The sequence below is a fragment of the Serinus canaria genome, chromosome 1A (genome assembly GCF_022539315.1).
Source record: "Serinus canaria isolate serCan28SL12 chromosome 1A, serCan2020, whole genome shotgun sequence".
Lineage (NCBI taxonomy): Eukaryota > Metazoa > Chordata > Aves > Passeriformes > Fringillidae > Serinus > Serinus canaria.
The window spans coordinates 47,581,133-47,602,666 of NC_066314.1; the positions used below are offsets into that span (position 1 = coordinate 47,581,133).

The window sequence follows — 21,534 nt, forward strand, 5'->3', positions numbered from 1 at the left end:
TCTGCCAGAAGCAGCTTTTTGGCAGGAAGCAAAAGGAAGAAGCAGAAGAAGCAGAGGAGGTCTTAAGGTACAAAGATCTTATTTTCATGAATCAGCTCTTTGTAATGGGAAGATGAAAAGGCAGAAGTGTTGCAGTGTTTTAATTTTCTTCTCCTGCTATGATTCACACTACCTACCTTCAGCTGCTTTATCATTCTCCTTCCTTTGAGATGCTCCAAAGTCTTTCAATCCATGTTCTGTTGCAGGAAGGGGCTGTAGGACTTAACAATATTGCTTATGGAGACATTCCCAGTGTCTGGAGGAGAGCACCTTCCAAGTGATGCACCTAAGACACGACCATCAGTAGGCTGAAAAGTCTGTGCTTGTCAAAAATATTTTCCAGCAAGCACAGATCCTTTGATAGTCTTAAGGGGAAAAGTTAAATATCAGTGAATTAATGAGAGGAGAGCACTCTCTGTCTTTGCTGCAGTTCATTGGGAGATGTCTGATACTGCTTCTCCCTTGTGTAGGTTCAGATGTAACACTTTTTATCCGAAGTTAAGTTTAAAAAAAAAATAGGAGGAAGGTATGGGGAATCCTGGGGCTGGGGAGGAAGAGAGGTAGGAAATGTTAATGATTGTAGCCATGCTGATGTCTTTCTTGGAGAAGGAGAAACTGAGCTGCCCTTGCTTTACACTTGCTTAAAGATGTAGCTGTCCCACGGTGAATATAAGTTTCAGTCCCCAGTTGCGTGACCTGTAGGTACCCAATCTTGCTGTCATGTTTTGTATTATCTATCTTCGAGGTAATCACTAATGCCCATTCCCATAGCATCTAAGAGCCTCTAGATGAAAGCTGTAAAAGTGCAGTGGTGAGCCTGTGCATAACATGAAATTGTGTAACAGGGGAATAGATTAGGATAAGGGTAATACTTTGAGAGGATGGGGGCCATGTCTGTGAGAAATCTGTGTGCCTGACTCCGTGGAGGCTTCACCTGCCTAGTGCTGCATCAACAGTGAAACCTTTTGTAAAGAAGAAATCTCTCAGAGGACCCCACCAGCTGCATTCAGAGATCATGTTTGCTCTAACAAACACTGGGGTGCTCGGAGCCTTTCCAGCCTATGTTACCTGCAAATTTGTACTCATTCCCCAGCCTGCATCACTTACTGTCCTTCCCCCCTTCCAGGCAGAGGGAGCTCAGAGGTAGTTGAGGTCAGGAATGGTGTCATCCTTCTGTTCCCCCTCCAAGCTGCTAATGTATGCTTCTGGAGAGCCACACGAACTGAGTAATTACTGAATTACGGCTAGATCAGAAGTGGTGACCTCAAAGACAGAAGGAGACTCTCCATCTCCATTTGTCAGTCCCCCTGGGGTCAGAGGGACAATTTTTCGCTGGGATCTGTGAGGGGGGGAAAGGGAAGTGCAAGGTAAGGCTTACATTAAGGCATAACAGGGGAAAATGTTTGCTTTAGCCATAGCAGCGTTCATGTGCAGTAAGATGCAGCATTGCTTGCGCGTGTGTAATGACAGCAGCACTGCTGGGAGCAGTGGTACTAACCCAGAGGGCTACTCAGGGGACTTTATTTTGCTCAGAATTGCCCACCCATCATAGAGGAGGGTGCCAAGTTTTGAGGCCATTTTACTGCCTTATTTGTGCCTCTATCCTCAAAAGCATTTTGATTAGGGGATGGCAGGGAGGATTTCAGGGAGGATGTAGGTAGGATTTGGAAAGTTTGTACCATGGTGGCTCTGGACAATTATGGCTGAGCTGATTTTCTTACACTAAAAGCAGAGACTTCAATCTTTCTTATGACTGTGATGTAGCACATCTGCTGAATTTATAGCACTTACTCTTGGATGATGGAATGTATTTGCTGGAAATTTACATTCAAACCTGTTTAGTTTGTTGTGTGGATTGTAAAATTGATTCTTTACATGCTTTTGATGGGTTTGGTTTTCTTTGTTTTGTTTTGGTTTTGGGTTGGGGTTTGTTTTTTTTTTGGTTTTTTTTTTTTTTTTGTTTGGTTTGGGATTTTTTGTTTTGTTTTGTTCTTTTGGTTTGGTTTGGTTTGGTTTTTTTGTAACCATTTTTGGCCTTAAATCCCTGGGGTTTTTTCTTCTTTTCAGAATTGAAGGATGAGAGCATATAGATGCAACTGAGGATTTTACCCTGAAGTAAAAAGTCTTGCAGGGATGTTAGATTTCCATCCTGATGGTGTGTTTGGGATTGTAGCCCTAGTAGCATGATGGGGTTATTTTCGTCATTAGCCCTAGAAATGTTTTATATATAACAAATTTTTTTGTGTAACTGACAGTGGTCAAGTAGGTAGATGTCCCTGAATGGCCAAGTCAGAAGGTTGAATTTCTTTCTTCTGGAAAGAACATGAAATGTTCAGTGGCAAAGGAGAACTTGGCAATATGAACAAGGTGTACTAATGACAGTGGTTTTTCATTAGGAGTCTGCAGACAGCCAAAAATTAGTTTCTGAGAGAATTAAATTATCCATTAAGCTCAGTGGGGTTGTACGTTGAAGCCTGATATATTGCTTGGAGAGCTGCAAAGGATATGGCGTCTCTACTTGTGTGATATTTAACTAATACACTTTTGATAATTTTGTTTACATTCTGCACTTAAATTGACCCTGTGTATTACCAGTGATGCCTGCTGTAGTGCAACAGCTGACGATGGTGTGACAATTGCCTGCATTTATAGCATCTTTTAAAACTTCAGTTCATCCTTCAAAATCAGCCATATCGTTTCCAAGCTTTTAAATATTTTAAAAAGCAACTCCTGTTGTATTTCCCTTGTAACACCTACAAAGTAGTCATAACAGAGATGGGAAATGCTGTTCTGCAGCAGACTAGAGATCCAGATATTTAACTCTGTGAACTCACCTATTTTTGGTCCTTTGAGAAATGTTTGATTCGGGAATGGTTGCTGTCCTTGTATTTTTATATGCATTTTTGAGCATTTTACAAAACTTCTGCTATTTATGCTGCAACTTCATTTTAGACATTAGGTAAAAAATACCTTGTTATAACAAGCTTATCTACATAAGGCATGCTGTCATGTTTTTTTATATACCAAAGGGTTTTACCTTAAGGTAAGTTTAGGTTTAGCTTTAGTTAGAGTACTCTAAGCACTCCTACCTTATAAATCTACATAAAGGATTGACCTCAATTGATGCTTCACTTCAAAATCAGAAAACAGATAATGGAAAACCAAATTATAAAAATCTTATCGAGTTCCCCCACCCCATTACAGCTTTTATCACAGTCCTGGATCCCCAGGGGGAATGCTGCTCTAACCAAGCTCTTAGCATGCCGTGGCAGTCAACAAGATTAAGGCTGTTTCTGACGAGAGCAACCTCGCGGTTTGTCAGGGTGAACGTGCTGCCGGAGCCTCTTGTCCAGGCGGAGGAACGATGACCTCCACGTTGTGTGAGCGAGGCAGCGTGCCTGAAACACCACCTGTGAGTGAACAGCCAGTGCCCAGGAGAGCAGGGCCTACAGTGCTGCGAGAGCTTGCAGTGAGGCAGCGCCTGTGTGCTCCAGCTGCAATTTCAGGGAGATGATGCAGAGCGCATCGCAATATTCTCATCTCAGGGAGGCAAGGCATAGATCACAGCAGTAGACTCGCCTCAGAAAGGAGCCAGTGCCTCTCAAGTTCCAAGATGAGTGAGCAGAGCAGCAGGCAAGTCTTTCCTAGATACTCCAGGTGCACGATTGCCTGACCAGCAGCTGGGGAGTCCCTAACACCCACAAATTGTTAACTTGAAAGACAAATAGTAGAAGCACATGTAATCGTTGTCTGCTCTGATTGTTTTCCCCAGACTACTGGCATCATTTTAGGCTTATCTAGACGGAATTTCAGCCAGCCTCCAAATTATTTTTGACAGATAATGCATGGTATGAGATGTGGTGGTTTGTATTTATTTTTCATAAAAAGCGAGTCACCTGTGGAGGAGCCATCAGTGAAGTTGTCAACTGGCTGTGTTTACAACACAGTCCTTCTCAGCAGTTCATTGCCTTTTGGAAGAGCTCTGAGCAGAGGCCTACTCTCGGAATACAGCTTGCTGAGGATCTGAGAAACAAAGCTTGGGAAACAGGGCAGTTATTGAAAGTGTCATATCTGCTCAGTAAAGTTCCTGGCAAAGCAAGTATTAAATGCTGCTTGAGCTTTCTCTGCCCAGCACTTAAGAGCTTCGCAGACTGCCAGCCCTACTGCGTTTTCATGTTCTGAGTGGCAGATGGAGGAAACTGTAATGTCATATAGAGCTTCCTTTGCTGGCATACGGGCTTAAATGAAGGAGGTGATGATTTGACAGGCACTGCATCCTTGCTTTACTGCTGCCACATCCACAGCCTCCTTGCCCTCTCGCTCTCAAACCCAAAACCTCGTGAATTATCTCTCCAGCATAGAAGTGCAAATAGACACCACGGACTCCCAAATGCAAAGCCAGTGGGGACTCGGAGGGCTGGCAGTGCCACTTCTGATGGCCCTGGAGGCTCTGGCGGGCGGGCGGGCTGCGGGGGCAAGAGAGCCCGGGCACCGCCGCCTCCATGTTGTTTCCTGAGATCCCCGCGCCTCCGCTGAGGCACCTCCGATTCGGGGCCCGCCCAGCCCCGCCGTACGGTGCGACTGCCGCCTCGGGGTGTGCTCCAGGGCTCCGGGCTCGGCCGTCGCTGTACGCGCTGCGCCGGAGACAAGTGGGCAAACGGAGCAAAGCCGGTTCTTAAAATGAGCTGGGGGAGGGGGAGGGTGGCGGGGGGAGGGGGGGGGGGCGTTGAGAGGGGAGGTATTGATTTACGAGGAGAGGGAGACGTGAGCTGCCCCGGTGCCTGCCCCGCGGGGCGGAGGGCGGCGCGGAGCCCCGGCCGGCAATCCCAGGGCTCTCCGCAGGGGCGGGGCGGGGTAGCACGCGCACCGGGCGCGCCTCGCCCACGTGCTCCGAGCGCGCGGGACGTGTTGGGGGGGGGGGGGGGGGGAGGGGGGGGCGGCTCCTTTAAGCGGGCGCGCGTGGTGGTGGGAGGGGCGGTGGCTCCCTCACGCGCCCCCCCACCTCCGCGCGCGCGCGGAGGCACGTCCCTGCACGCAGGGGCGCGCGCGCACGCGCTCCCCCTCCTCTCCATCCTTCGCTCTCCCGGCCGGGACCCGCCGCCTCGCGCCGCCGTTCCCGCTGGTGCGCGCGCTGGCTCCACCACCGCCCGCCGCCATTGGCTGCCGGGGGTCAGGTGACCCCGTGTTATTTCCTGTGTGTGTGTGTGAGGTGTGAGTGAGGGGAGGAGGATGGAACCGGACGCCCCCGCGTCCCCGCCCGCCCCCCGGCCCCGCCGCCCGGGCTGCTGAGCCACCCCCGCCCCGCCCGCCCCGCCTGCAGCGGCGGAGGGCGCCGGGCACGGCGGGGGGGGGGGTCTCAGGTAAGGGGAGGCCGTGCTCGCCTGGGCTGTGTCGGTGTGTGGGGGAGGCCTGGGGACGGAGTGTGAGCTCCTGGCGGGGGAAGCCGAGGTCGCCTGGGCGTGTGGGAGGGGATGTGAGGGTCTCATCCGTGAGTTGGAGGGTAAGCGCTTCGTACGAGGGGGCTTGTGAAAGGGCTCCTGGGAAGTTTAACCTTCTCCTTCCCCCCCATTATTGTTTTTTTTTCCTTTAAAGAAAAAAAAATGTTTGTTTACTTGTGTTCGAAGACGCCCTCGTGCTACCTAAGGGGATGCCCAGCTGTTCTCCTGTCCCGGAAGAATGTTTTCTTTTTCAAGAATTGAGAAGGTTTTGTGGTATTTGGTGTTTTCATTGAAGAGATAAACGAGTAAAACTGTTGAAGAAGATGGATGCACAGTGCTCAGATTGTAGTAGGTGGACAGGCTGTGTTGGGAATGCTTGAGGTTTGTAGTGCCTCTCTGCTTTTTGGAGGTTCAACGTAGCTGTTGCTTATCTGCAGAGATAATCAGGATATAATGTGTTTGGGCTGCTGTGAGGATCAGTTTGTCTTTTCTTGATGGTGCTTACCTTGCTGGAAGTTGTGTTTAGGGCTGCAGTTGCAAGTTATTTTTCCTGCCTTGAGGGAAGGAGTAAGAGAAAGTTATGTAACATAAATGTTCTAACCTATGTATCACAGCTGCCTAATGGTACTGGGGCTCTGTTATTAACCTGAAAAGAAGAGCACGACTGTGTGTGAATCAACAAGTGACTGTCTCTCTGGGTAGATTTGGCTCCACCAGAATCCTTTATTTCTTGTGCATACTGTCTTTTCCTTCATTAAAAGGGCAGGTAGTTTGATTAAATTGCAGTTTTGTTTTCTGTACCATTCTGTGGTTTTTAAGTCTTCCTTTGAAAACAAAAAAAAAAGAAGTGGTACACCTGTGAGGGGATTGAGTTTCAGACCTTGCTGTGTTTAGGTTAGCATTCTGAAAGCTATTCATGTCTGTGTCGCTTGTTGCCATCTGTTGCTGCATGCATGGGTAATTCTTTGGAGAGTATGATTTTTAGCTTCCTGACCAATAGATGTGCATGGAGCAGTTGGATCACTGCTGCACAGATTTTATCGAACAATGACATGACTGGATGATGGAGATGCAGCAGCTTCTGGATTAGGTTTGTAGCACATTGGCTGAACTCAATTTGAGAAAAGCTGGTTTCTTTTACATGTTTTCTAGACTTCTTTTGTCAGATAAGCTTGTTTTTTTGAGGCTTAATGGTTATTATGTAGCCTAACCAAGTGCATTTGGTTAAATGTATGTGATAAACAATTTTTAGTACTGTTGAGTTTTAATTTGACTGAAATGTTTCTGGTTAGGTTTTTTTGGGTTTTTTCCTTAAAATAGGGTTCCATGTTATTTCACTTTGAGTTGTTTGAAGCTGTATTATTTAATCTTAATATTAGGTTCCACTGGCATTCAAAAAGACAGCTGCATTAGTATACTGCAGAGAGAATCACTATTAAGAAAAGGGAAGAGATTTATTTGCTCAGTCATCTGTCTCCTGAACTTTGTTAATACTTCAAGGAGAGGAGAATAGCCATTCCTCATTTCTGTAAGTTGCTGGTACATGAAATGCGTGTTGTGTATTCTGGTTAAATTAACAAGTAAGTTACTATGCCATTTGAGTGAAAGCATGACAACACTTTTTATATACTTTCCTATTGTATTCTTTTAAATCTTGTAGTTTTGGGATTGCTTTTGGGCTTTGTGTTGTTAGGTTGAAATGTCTAGGGGGAAGTTCTTGGACTTCAGACTTTTTTGCTGGTTTGGTATTCTTCAGATTACTTAGCTTTAAGTCTGTTAGCATCCTTTCTAGTAGAATTCTGTGTGTTTTGACCTTCAAATCAGTTTTCAGAGGTTTGGGGACTGATGAAACATGGACTTTTGCTGAAACCTATACTTTCCCATACCTTTGCAGCCTGGGGCAGGTTAAGCATGGTCCGTATATGGAAGCTGTAGGAGCAGCTTCATGGTTTGTGACTTTGATAGGAGATCAGGAATTTTGGTTTTGTTGTCGTTTCTTTTCTTTGTTACTACATAAAAATAGCCTGAAGTGAACTTTTATTAAAGGGGTAAATCTGTTTCTATAATGCAGAAATAAGATGTGAAGGTTATTTAAATGAAAGAGAACTTATTTGTATATTAGTTGTAACGGAGAGCTTTTTTAATTGTCAGAAGCTTCCGTAATCTTCAGCTGAAGAAATAAGCTGTTACTAACCTGTTCGCTATATTTTAAAGGGTACTCAGTGTGAGTAAAAATATTCTTAATGGTTCTGTGATTGATACATTTATAAAGTTTGTAGGACAGAGAGTGAAATGTGTAGGATTTTGACGGGTTTTTTCTGTCTCCCACTTCATAATGTGGAAATGTGTGCAAAGACAACCTTTTTGGGCTCTTAGGACAATGTTAAAAAGAAAATAAGTGCACACAGCTTTACTCCCTGTTCAGGTCACATTGGGTACAGCAAAATGGCAGCAATGCTGCTCTTGGAAGGGTCCCTCCATAAGAGTTGCAGGGCACATGTCCTGTTGCTATTTGACAGCTTGGCATGCTACTATCTGGAGTGAGGGCATAATATGTAATAAACTTGAATAATTTCATGCTGCTTCCTTGGCTTCTCTATAATTTGAGATAAGGATATTTAAGAGTTTATAGCTGGCTTATGTATATCTTGCCTTTTGACACAGGGCATGCAAGATCTCCATTTGGGTGGGATAGCTTTTTAATTAAAGCACATGTTTATTTTTTCATACCTTGTTCAGTAATGTTTTATACTTATGAAAGGTTTTACACTCGTGTTTTGGGAACCTGAGTTCTTATAAGTTACAAAGATTTAGTAATGCTTTTGGCAGTGCTGGCTTCTCAGACTTCAGAGTGTGCCTTAACTGGCCGTGTGAGAATTTGTGTTACTTAATCCCGTGGTAGGCCTCTGAAATGGGGAGGATTATGGATGGCAGTTTCTGAAGAGCCAACTAGCTGATTTGTTAGTGGAGACAGAGACCAACCAACTCTTCCCATTCAAGAAATTTAAACTGCAGTTTGATAGAAAAAGATGTTCTTTATTGACTGCTTTTGGTGAAATCTCTTTCAAAATAACATTTTAATTTCTGGTTTAGCTTTTGGACTTCTAAAATCAAAAATAAAGGCAGTCTTAAGTGTTTAAACCCACTTCTAGTGTTGATAATGCTATGTAGAATTTTCTTTATTGTAGAAAAATATTTAGTGTTACTGATAGAGAACACAAACATAGTGTAAGCAGAGGTGTATGCTTCTCTAAAATCATGCAGGAGAGGCTATTCCTGCAGTGGGATCCTGATCAATTCTGTTCCTATCAAACTTTTCTTACTTATAAAAAGGGAAAAAAAAAAAGGTGGTTCAGTTATTCTTATTGCCTTGGTCCCATTCCTGATGGTTCTTGACTAGACTTCAGTCTTGACTGAAGTGGGAAAATTGGAGATGTCTTCAGCCGTGTACAGCACTGCCGGTGTGTCTGTATCGCACTGGTGTCTGGCTGCACCAGTCCTTGATTGTTTCAGCTGAGCCTTTCCACTGGTTCATAAGATAGATATTGATTTGTTTGGGGTCACTTGGCAAAGCATGTGACATTCTTCATTTTGCATGTACATGGGTTTCCTTTCGTTTTAAGAACAGGAAAGGACAAAAATAAAAAGCAAGACCCAAAGACTCAAAAATCAAGACTGACATGTAGTCAGCAGTGGATTCTGTTTGGCCCTGTTGAAGGATAAGATATGCTCTGGGTGTTTTGTGCTTTGCTGCCTGTTTGCCTTTGAAGACAAAAAAAAAGTAGAATTGCATTTTACCAGCTCTTGAACTTCTTGCTGCCTCCATGAACAACAGCACAATCAGTCAGGCTTCCAGTTTTGATTACAAAAGAGCAGTGATCTTGCAGTAAGACTCCTGTTTCTTCTTGCCTCTTACCAGTGCTTCCTCAAGAATGGAGGTAAGCAGTGGTAGCCAAAAGTGCAAGCATCCTCTTGTCAGCTCAGCCTGGTGACAGTGAATATACTTGTGTTTCTTGCAGTGCTTTTGGTATTTCTCTTTTAGCACAGTAACCTGTGATGGTACTGGAAGAGGGGAAAAAACTGTTACCAGGTTCTTTGTCAGGGAGCCCTGGCTTGAGTCCCTTGAGCTTTGACCTGTTCTCCATTTGGGAAGGCCGTTATTTCTTGCCTGAATTGCGATGCAACAAATTGAAAAAATAGAAAAAGCTATGAAAATTATTTTCTTTTCCCCTACCTCTTCATTGCAAGCACACAGCATGCCTGAGTTCATAGCAATAACTGTGTATGGAATTCATTGTGTATTCTGTGCTGGAATATGATGACATTTTGTAGTATTTTACTAATATGAACTCAGTCATCTAATTGCTAGTAAATTGCAAATCCTAAACAGAACCCTCTGATGAGCCCTGATAAGAGCTCAGTACTTAACTAGAAATTGTATAGGGAGCTGCTATGCTGGGAGCTTTAGTACAGTTTATTGGAAGTATTGTTCATATCACTTTCCTCATAAAATTAGATGCTGCAGAGTGTCTTTTTAATAGGTTTTAACTGATCTAAAGACTTAGTATTAGCAAAGCTAACTGAATGGTTTGTGTCCATGTACAGCATCACTTATGACTGGGAAAAACATACCTGAAACTTATTAGCTGAAAGAAAAATATGTGCTGTCATGCTTGCCAAAATAGGCATAAACCTTCGTACACCATAATGAAATGTTGTTAATCAACCTTCAATTCAGTATCTGCAATTTGCTGTTACCTTTGGTCATATGCCTGGATACTCTTGAATTTCCCTGGGATTTCATTTGTTTACAGTGTTTTCTATGAGTAGATGTTCTGGAATAGTGGAAATGTGATTTTAAAGAAATTAACATAAATGGTTATATGATAAATGTAGGGAACGCTGTGTGATTAACATTATGTTTTCTGCTGGAGATACAAAACATCAGGGCAGAAACAGTGTGAGGTTCTTGGAGTGTGTGTCCCCTGACACAAATGATGAGGTGGAAAACTAGGTAAGGCACCTGCTGGACCTGTGGTTTGTGAACAGAGAAGGACTGTTGGATGATATGATGGTCAGAGAACATCCTGGACAGAGCGATCATGCAAGGATAGTTCTCAGTTCTTGGGGAAGTAAGGAGAGGAGTCAGCAGAACTTCCACATTGGACTTCCAGAGAGCAGGGAGTCTGGCCTATTCAGGAACCTAGCTGACAGAGCCCCTTGGAAGGCATTTCATGAAGGGCAGAGGAAGGTTGGGCATTCTTCAAGAAGGAAATCTTAAAAGCACAGGAGCAGGATGTCACCATGTGCTGAAAGATAAGCCAGCAGGGAAGACTGGTCTGTCTGAACAGAGAGCTTTGGCTGGAACTTGGGGAAAATAAAAAAGAGACAATCTTTGAACCAGGGGGCATTAAACTTAGGATGATTACAGGGATGTTGTGAGGTTCCATGGAAAGAAAATTAGAAGTTCAGAACCTAACTAGAACTTAGTCTAGTTGCTACCATGAAAGACAATAAAAATGTTTCTGTGACATGCATTAGCAATAGAAGGAGGGCCAAAGAGAGTCCTTTATTGGATCTGCAGGGAAACAAAGTGACAAAGAATGAGGAAAAGATTGAGGTGCTTAATGCCTTTTTTGCCTTAGTATGTAATAGTAAGGTCAGTTGTTCCCTGGGCATCCAGTCCCCAGAGCTGGAAGACAAGGATGAGAAGAAGAAAGAAGCCCTGTAATCCAAGGGAAAATGGTCAGTGACCCTGCTACACCACTTACGGGTACTGATGGACTTGGCAGAAATGCTCCCTGAGCTGCTTTCCATCAGCGGTCCCAGGTGATTAGAAGTTGGCAAACCTGGTGGCCATTTACAGTAAGGGCTGGAAGGAGGATCTAGGGGACTACAGGTCTGTCAGCGTGACCTCTGTGCCAAGGAATATCGTGGAACAGACCTTAAGTGCCACCATGTGGCATGTATGGTTCAACCAGGTCTAGTCAGCACGTGTTTAAGAAAGTCAAGTCCTACTTGACCAACCTGATCTCCTTCTGCAACAAGGTAACCTGTTTAGTGAAAGAGGGAAAGGCTGAGGATGTTGCCTAGCTGGACCTTAGTGAAGCTTTTGACAGTGTTCCCCCAGCATTCTCCTGGACAAACTGCTCGTGGCCTGCAGGGGTGCCCTGTTTGCTGGGTGAAAACCCGGCTGAATGGCCAGTCTCAGAGTGGTGAGGTATGAAGTTGTATCCCGTTGGCAGCTGGTCATGAGTTGTGTTTCCCAGGGCTCTGTGCTGGAGGCAATCCTGTTTAATGTCTTTATTGATGATCTGGGTGAGGGGATTGAGTGCACCCTCAGTCAGTTTGCAGATGGCACCAAGCTGTGCAGGAGCGTTGATCTGGAGGAGCACAGGAAGGCTCTGCAGAGGGATCTGATCAGACTGGGTTGGTGGACCAAGGCCAATGGTATGAGGTCCAACAAGGCCAAATGCCAGGTCCCGCACTTGGGTTGCAACAGTAGCATGCACTGCAGACTGGGGCTGGAGTGGCTGGAAAGCGGCCCAGTGGATTGACAGCAGCTGAGCACGAGCCAGTGTGTGTGCCCAGGTGGCCAAAAAGGCCAGTCGCAATATGGCTCCTATCAGATATAGTGCGGCCAGCCCCTGTACACTTGTGAGGCACCTTGAATCCTGTGTCCAGCTTTGAGCCCCTCAGTACAAAGAAGGACTTTGAGGGGCTGGAATGCATTCAGAGAAAGGCAGTGGAACTGGTGAAGGGTCTGGAGCAAAATCTTAGGAGGAGCAGCTGGGGGAGCTGGGGTTGTTTAACCTGGAGAAAAGGAGACTCAGGGAAGACCCTTATCACTCTCTACACAACCTGAAAGGCTATTGCCAGGTATAGTTCAGTCTCTTCTCCCAAGTAACAAGCAATAGGACAGGAGGAGATGGCCTCAAGTTGTACCAGGGGACATTTAGATTCAATATTAAGAAATATATTTTACCTGAAGAAGTCAAACATATGAGCAGGTTCTCCAGCAAAGTGGTGGAGTCACCATCCCTGGAGGTATTTAAAAAGATGTGTAGATGTTGTGGTTAAGGACATGGTTTTGTGGTGGCTTTGTCAGTTCTATAAGAGAGGTTGGATTTGATAATCTTAAAGGTCTTCTACAAGCCATTGGATTCCATGATGCTATAAACCATTTCTTTCCCTTTTGTTTCTCATCTTGCATTCAGGGGAAAAAGAACTAATTCAACAGTGTTCTGTAATGTTGTGTAAGTCGGTTTGCCCACTGTAAGTTTTCTGTATTGCTTCATGTGTGGAGGTGGGGGAGTTTTCTCTTCCTTCCCTTATCCACAATTTTAGCCTGAAATACGTACATCTGATTTTCTGATATTCTTGATCCTGACCATACCTTGTGTGTGTTGCTACATAAAATTGGTCTTTTAGATAGGTCTTGATGAGTACAATAATAATAGATACTTAGCAGGCAGTTAATTAAATGGGTTGGGCAAAATTGTTACAGAAGGAGGTAGCAGATTGTATTGCAGGGCATTGCTGAGTGAGTGGCAGATTCTTTTCTGTAGTGTTGGAGAGCGGAAGTAGCAGGAGCATAACTGAGAATTGCTCCTAAGTGACACTTTTTATTTTGCATGAGAAAACTGAACTGTGCTGTTCTTATCTCCCTTCCATCTAAATCACTGCATTTTAATGCAGAAACATCTCATCTCATGTTACTCTGAGAATGCATAAAGAGAACTCTGCTGCAGAATTGTTTGTTTGCCAGCTATAGTAGGGCACTGGTTTTGGTGATGAGCTTGGGGGTCCATTGCTGTGTGGTATTCTGCACCTTTACAGTTCTGACTTCAGCTAATATCATACTTACTTTGGAGAGCAGGGATTCTTGCATTCTGGCCTTTTTTCCTTTTGCTCTGTGTACTTTTCTACATTTGGTGTCTTTCACCTTTTCTGTATTAGGCGTCTCTTGTATTCTGGTTATCAGAGACAAAACTGTGTTCTTGCTTGTGAGTTACTTGGTTGAGTAATTACTTGGTGAATTACTTGAGTACATTTTTATTTTAATGATGGTAGTATCCTGCAGTTGGGATATAGAAATTTGACTTGTCATGTGTTCATTTTGTTTGTTTCCTTGTCTTTTTGCCTTGCAGGAATACAGCTTGTTTTATGTGTGAAAGGTGTAATTTATGGAAAACTAAAGGGGGGTGTATCTGTAGTAGAGCTGCTGAAAATAGCAAGGGGAGGAGAAGAGGTTAATTATATGTATACTCTGCAGCATAGTCAAAAGCCTGTCAAAGCTGGCAGAAGAATAAAACTTCAGTAAACCTGGGTCAAACTCACCAGTGAAAGCACATCTCTTAGCTCAATGAGAAACAGCATTAGGGAGTTCCTGAAAATGGAAGGGAGGAGGATTTAGGAAATAAATGTCTTTGCTTATCCACAGAACCGTAATGTTTATAAAGTCTTTGTTGGTCTCTGTTTACTCATGGAATTTTGGCTCTGTGTGCATTGCCTTTCTGGATTAAGCTAAGGAGTAAGGTCCTTTTGGTCAGTTGGTTAACAGGACTTGAAGAATTAAATCAAGGACAATTCTCAAGGTGAAAGTCATTTAGTTGCCATCTTTCTAGCTGAAACAAGGTAGCAAACTTGATTTTTTCTTAGGCAGTTGGGATGTTTTAGAGCAGAGGTGAAAAAAGATCTAGTCCTCTTTTTACTACATTAGCATTATGAAATGGTTATATATTATCCTTCGTGTATGGTTTATGTTAATTGTACCTCTTTATTTAGCCTCCTCATGAGAGGAGAGAGGTGGAGACAAGAGCAGTGAAGTCTTCTGGTTTTGTTTTTTCCCTCCTCCCTGGTGTACAAGAGGAGTGACAGCAGGAGTGTGAGAACTTAAGTGTAAGAGAATGATGGGACTGGTTCTGAGAGTAGTGGACCATCTAAACTCCCTCTGTCCTACTTTCAAATGTTAACTCTAGCATTGCCAAAAATTATACTCTGAGTGCAGTATCTTTGTTATCCTCCGCTATCAGTATTTACAGAGGCTTTTTTTCTGCTCTGGTTTTGTATTCATCTCTCCTCTTTCTTTTCAACTGCTGACTTCCTTAAGAGTATATCCTCTAGGAAATGACATGGAATACATGCAGTGGAAGCTTTGTCTATCGGCTTTCCAGCTTCTAACAGTCCTGGCACTATCACTGTGGTGATACAGAAATCCTCTGGGGAAGGAGAAGGCTTTAAATCCAGTTGTGAGAAGATCTCTAATTGTAGGTTGTTAATTTCTGTGAACTGCTTATGCTCATTAGAGTTAATTTTGTACCTGTGGTGTTGTCTGACTGCTATTGGCTATTGGCATTCCTTGCCTTTGGCTGTGGCAAACAAACTTGCAAGTGTGGAGTTTGTTGGTTACAGTGGCTTGAGTTTAAAACCTAGATTTTTCAGACTTCTAACTGAGGCATGTTAGAAGTTTAATCACTTTTCTATGTTAACTTTATGCATATAATATTGCTTTTGAAAGGTTTTGACTCAGTGGGGGAGCTGGTGAGAGTGAACCCATTTAAGTGCTTTAGGCCAAGGCTAAGTATAAACCTCAGGACTTGTGAGCTGTTTGCTACAACATTTTTTTATGCTGCCTTCTCTCTATTCTCATCTATCTGTTGGTTATGCCAGTGGAGCTACAGTGGGGATGCATAATGAAGTGGTTCAAGAAACTGGTCCAATCTGAAAATTTCAAAGAACGCCTGCAGGGGTAGGGATGGGTAGATAGGAAGGGGGAGGACCTCCTTAAAAATAGTCCTACCTCTGAAGTAGTCTCTTTGTTGAATTATTTAAATGTATAAAGTTATTTTGTATTAATCTGAACTGTTTCTCCTGTTTCTGTGTAAGTGTGGCTAGTAGTGTAGTCTTAGTCACTCCCTGTTAGTCTCAGAAGACAAAGCTTACTGTAAGAATGTGTCTGCTTCAGTTTGTGGCTTCAACAGTGAGGCAGATGCTGTGGAATCTGAAGTGTGGAAAAATGAGCAAAGGATTTAGAGGACATAGGTTGTAGGAGGCAAGGAGCAATGTTAGGCAAAGAGAAAGTTCTTGTTCTTCTAGTGTGAAAATCTTACAAATGCTTTGAACTTTTTTGTTTTCTTGGGGTTTTTTTTTTTTTTTTTGTTCTCATGTTTGGGAAAAATAAGGTTTCTCTCTGATTTTTTTATCAGTAAACTTGTTGTGGCCTTGACTGTATTTCTTTTAAAGTGTGCCACAGCAGTAGTATTTGCAGACCTTCCACATTCAAATTCCTCTTAAATCTGCATTGATTCAGAGGTATGAAGTGCTGAATTAATAGGAGGAATGATAACCTTGGCTAGTGAAAATTGAAAGTGTTAAAGCAAAATTTTTTTGTCTTACATTAAAGGAACAAAAACTGTCTATAAGATGATTGGAAGATGTAAATTTGAGTACAGCTTTTCTGCAATTGAACAGTAATTCTTTAATTTGTTAGTTTAGGTAGATCAAGGTTCTATTTCTACCTGATTTTAATGTTACTGCCTATAATGCAAATAGGTGGTATTATCTTCAACAATGGTTTTATCATAATCAATGGATATAATTCTTGTGTACAGTGCATAGCCTGTATTGTAATAATACTTGCACATAACTGATACATATTTTATGTCAATTTACTTCATTTGCCTTGAGGAGTTCCCAGGAGTCTTAGTTACAGGCTCATTGCACCAGACATTGTAAAAAAAGAATAAAGATATTTAATTGTATAGACTATGTTGAAGTACGTATTACAGGTACTATTTAATATGACCCTTAAGTATTCATCTTAGCAACTTGTCATCAAGGCTGTGGCTAGAGCTTAGTATGAAAAATTATAGAAGTTGATTAAAAATAATGTGTTAGGATGGCGGGCTTTTATTTCCTTCACTGTATAGTTCTGAGTGTTTTAGATACTAAATAAATTTCTGCACAGAAAGTGGGAGCTTGGGCAGATAGAACCTGACAAGACTGCTTGCACTTTACTGTTTTCCTCTTGCAATTAATAATTGACATCTCCTTTTCATTGTTTTGTAACTGAAAGGTGAAAGTTTAGTGAGAGCTGTGATGCCTCTGCTGAGCTTCGTGTCTTGCATTTCTGAGGAGAAGCAGATCAGAAATGGTTCTTGAAGTGGATGTTCAAATTTTGCTGTACTGCCAGAGCAGATATCATGTGTGACTGCTTGGAGACATAGGGGGTATGGACACAGGTCAATTTGCAATAAGAGGTAGGTAATGAAGTGATGAATTGCCAAAATTTTTGGAGGACTAATGAAGTGGATTAGGATGTGCAATCAGCTATCTGCAGCTTGGAGAAAAAAAGAAAAAAAGAGCTGAGGGTTCATTATTATTTTCATTTTGGTTAGGAAGGGTAGTTCAACTATTGTGTAAAGACCAAGAGCCTTTTAAGTACGAGCTCCTGATTTCAAGTGCCCTTCAGTAGCCACGCCACTTAAAATAGTTCCTGCTGTGTCTGTTTTGCTGGTGCAGATGTTTGTGTAATGATACAGTGAATGGATCTGTAAGGTCAGAAATGGCTTTTCTCCCTCACAGAATTTTCTTGACCGTATCAGTTCCCTGATCTGACTTGCTCGTGAATGGCTATGTTAACACCAGAGAGAAGGCTGGACCTCTTCAGCTGGGCTAGAGAAGACTGATCCTATATGTGGGTCCAAAATTGTTGTTTTAATCTTTGACATAAAATGGAATCTGACTGATTTGCGTAGATTCTTATTAAAATAGCAGTGTCTGTTAAAAATTTAGATGGATAACTTTCAAGAAGAGGTTAGTAGATTTTTGAAAGCTATTTAAGTGCATCTGTTCTGTTGATTGAGGCTGAGAACCAATGGCATAATAATAAAATCAGATACATACCATCAGCCAAAATTCTGCTGAACTTTGATCATTTGTTATATTTCTAGAAATACGTTTTTTCATAGCACTGCAGCTTAAATACTGGCTTACAATAGAAGTTGTTCTTGTCAAATTTCTTCTTTCTTCATGTTTAGGAATATGAATTTAACAGTACACTTCACTAAAAGTGCAAAGCTAAACTGGAGATGGTATTTTAGTTCTTTTCACTTAGTGAGTAAGGAGAACTTGCAGATGCAAAAAAGTCTGTGTATTTCTTGGTGTTACAGAAAGGGTTTTTTACAAAAATGTTTTGAATGTGAGGGAAGAAAGCAGCAGCCAAGTAATAGGCACATGCAAAATTTGATTATTTTTTGTTGTTGTTTGTTTACATGATGCCTTTTATCATAGCAGTTGAATGCTCTGAATATGTCTGCTCACATCTCCCCTGTGAGATCGGAAGGTACACTGACTCAGGCTTACTGTGGTTGGGCTTTTTTGTGGTAACTTAAGGAAATATATGGAAAAAGATGTGAATGTAGATTTTTATCTAGCACAATAATCTCCAGAGCATTCCCCTCTCTCAACTGACAAAGCTCACTGTGCTCCTTCTGCCATGCTCATCTGTTCCTCACCCATTCTGTGAGAACCATTTCCTTAATTGTTTGGATTTAAGCTCAATACATAATGACTTTCTGAAAAGCTGTGCAGACATTTTGGTAAAGAAGGCGTAGTGTGTCTGTGAGATGATGGAAGCTAGTTACAATCCACTTGGCCAAGCTGTAGCTCATTTGAGGAATTTTTTGATAAAAGTTTTCACTAGGAAGGACATAATTAAGTTTTGGTGTCTTGGAGTTTTTTGTTTGTTTGTTTGTTTTTTTGTCAAGACCAGTATTACCACTGATTTGCAATACCTGTTGCTAATACGTGTTATTAATAGGTACTTAAGCATGTGTAACCACTACATATGGTTTCTAAGACATGCTGTGATTTTTTAGAATGATTAAATTTGGTTTCCATTAATGCAGTATTCTGGGTTTAATTTAATTTTTATCTACTTTACAAGATACTTCAGTTTAGCTACTTCCATAGGGTCTGGTGCTCTCTGTGGTAAGTGACTATATCCTGTTTCAGCTTTGAGTGGTGTAGTAAGGTTTGTTTGACAGAATATATGGGGATGGCTTGGTGAGAGCCAGATCTGGCTGTAGTTTTCTCTAGAAGTGTCGTGGTGAATAATACCAGAAACATGACTTTCTGAATGACGTGAGCAGTGAATGTTACTGCATTGACAAACTGGTGACTGAAGGGCTTCTTGAAGGCTTTACTTCTATAGTACTCATAATGTTGAAAACAAATCTTAATTATTCTCCTTTTTCTTCTAAAAAGGCATCAAATGTAGAAGAAGTAAATTATATCTGTTGCTTTGTTAAATGTAGTCTTAGGTTTGATCTTTAAATTCATCTTCTCGTGGCATAGGTGGCTGATTTGCCTTTTCGTAAAAAGTGTTCCTCCAAAACTGAAACAAGGTCAGTCTATTCCCAGCTGTTGATCAGTTGTGCAAGTAATAATTCTGTGCCTGCAGAAATGAGGGTTAGCAACTTGGCCTTGACAAAAGAAATGGTACTCAGTACATGGAAATCCTTTTTTTCTCTATTTCTGGCTGAATTTGGAACACGGGCATTATTTCTTACAAAATATACTCCTGAATTGCTCATACTCAGGTTCTGGCTTTTGAGATTGTTTTGGTTATATGTGTTCTGTGCTAGTTTAAGATTGAATGAGGAAGGACAAATATAGTGATTTTTGCATTTTGTATGAGTTGTGGCAAGAAACGGTTGTAAACTTCTCTGTACAAGTACATCTGTCACTTGCACAGCATTTAGCAAGTGAGTCTATTTTAATCAGAACTGTGGACACTGTAACCCTCCCAACTTTTTTGTGTACATTTTGGCCTATGGAAAATACTGTCTTACTGTTCATCACCTGCCTGTAACTGCATTTTCTTTCCTGATAAGCATGCTAGGAAGTGAGAGGCTTTTGACAGAGCACTGAAGATATATTGCATTTGACTGCTGCCTGAGACTTGTCTACACAGATGGATCGCGGTAGTCAACCCAAATCTAAAGAAAATTTAACGAAGCGGAAAGACCTCACTTATGTCCTACTGAATGAGCTGGTGGTGGTTTCATTTGCTCCTTTATAGGCTTATAGTCAAGAATTAGGCATGTCCACACAGTATTTTGGTTTTTAGTTCAGTTGTTATGAGCTGTCTGTAGTGATGCATTACTGTGTTGTCATCAGTGTTGTGCAGGGAGATCTGGGCAGCTGTCCTGTTATTTGTCCAGTCTTTGATAATCAGGACAGAAAGAGTTGTAAAGATTTATGTGCCTGTAAAAGAAAGCTTAGCATGGTACATTGCAGAAGATAGTCTCACAGGGTAATCTTGATGTGGGAGTTCTGATGAGTTCTGTTAATCAACACTGGTCGGGGGCACTCTGATACACATGCATAGATGCATACATGCTCTTGATTAACATTGGATAATCTTGCGCACAGCGAGGTCACAATGCAGTATCTTCATATTTTGAGGAACCCCTATGTTAACAAATTTTTATGAGGCTGTTTCAAATGATTAAACTGGAGAGGAAATCTGCATTATGCTTAAAAATAAGTTCATATGAAGAAGGTCGGTTGATACAGTGCTTGAAATAACTTCATGTTTCACAAATAAGTCCGAGATTTGGGTAAGAGGACCTATTGCTTCTTCCTGTTCAAGACTTCTGTGTAGTGATTCCGTAAGTGAGGCTGGTTTTTATCAGCCACGCAAGCTTGTAATATGTTTCCTTTGTTCCTGCCAGGTTAAAGGCAAATTTTGATTACTGGGCTGTTGGGGGAGAAATGAATGTGTTGGAGCAAAGTCAAACTGCTTAGCCTAGTCAGTGTAGTCTGCAGTGTCTAGATGGATGTGCTTAGATGGCTCTACAGTTACAGGCTATAAATACTTTAAAGTCATGCAGCTTTACTGAGAGAGCTGCATCCACGTGTAGCACGAGTGTAGGTGTGACGCTGGAGTAGTGAAAGCTGTGCCAGACTCTTACCTTCCCTTTGAATAAACAAAGATGTTGCATCTTGTGTATGTTGGAAAGTACTGTAAATATGTGTAATTTGTGACTATTAACAAAACACTTGTTTGGAGGCAGGACTTTGTCCCTGCTGCCAGGGATTGCATTATGGAGTTTATATGAGGAGGAGTATGTACGAGCTGAAAATGTTTTCTTTAAAGACTTCCAGTAAAAAAAGAATAATAAAACAGATACTTCTTTTACATGTGGATGGGGGTAGACTTTGAAGGCCTTTTCTATCTGAATGTATTTTATTAACAAGACTTGTCCAGGGCATTATTCTCAGTGGTTTTGCTCAGAGTATAGCTCTTAGATATAAGCACTTTACAGGGCTGTTACTATTAAGAAAGGCTATTGCAGAAGTAATTGTAATAGTTCTGTATTTATAGCACATTAATGACAGGAAATGTGCTATATGTCTTAAGTTATCAGTGATGTAATGGGTTGGAGCATGTTCTATCTTTTTCACTCCTGTTATTAATGAAATGCCTTTTTTATTTTTGGCAGTTATTCTACTAGATATGTTATTCAAGTTAGGCTCCTTGTGAGATACTCAAAGCAAGTATTGTCCTGGTGAAAACTTCTTATTTGTTTGTTAGGGTAAATTCCAAGATTGAAAAAAAAATTAAGGAGAAAAATATGTTCTCCCTGTTTTGAGTTAGCTTATATAACTTCTGGACTAAGTAAATGTTACATGATTGCATGAGATTGTGGAGGATAAGAATTTGTGCCTTGGTTGACCTTTACTGTATCTCTGTTTTTAATGGCATTTTACAGCCTCTTGTGCTCTTTCTATTCATTATATTCTCTTTTTTAATAGTGAACAAGTCTTAAGACTGTTTGCCAGCATTGTTAACATACATTAGCTTGAAAAAATAGCAGTTTTCTACTGTTGGTAGAGTTACAGAGAACGAATATCATTCAGCAATTAAAGTTTTCGTATGCTGTAATGCAGAAGAGGCTTCCTGAGATCTTGTCCAGACTATGCAGAGTAAGCTTTGGTCATGTCTTGTTTAAAAGCTGAGTGTGAGATTCTGTGGAAGACTGAGCCT

General features: G+C 41.9%; 1 protein-coding gene across 3 annotated transcripts in view; it reads left to right on the top strand.

Moving 5' to 3' along the window:
- TCF20 (transcription factor 20) overlaps window positions 1-21,534 on the top strand; it is a 130,017-nt gene that overhangs the window by 59,123 nt on the left and 49,360 nt on the right. Inside the window, exon 1 of one of the 3 annotated variants that reach the window (XM_050982288.1) lies at window positions 5,339-5,399. The exons of the other annotated variants lie outside the window; for them this stretch is intronic. The gene's annotated coding sequence lies outside the window, so the exon portion shown is untranslated. Of the gene's footprint in view, window positions 1-5,338; window positions 5,400-21,534 lie in introns of those variants that run through there. 3 annotated transcript variants of the gene reach the window in all.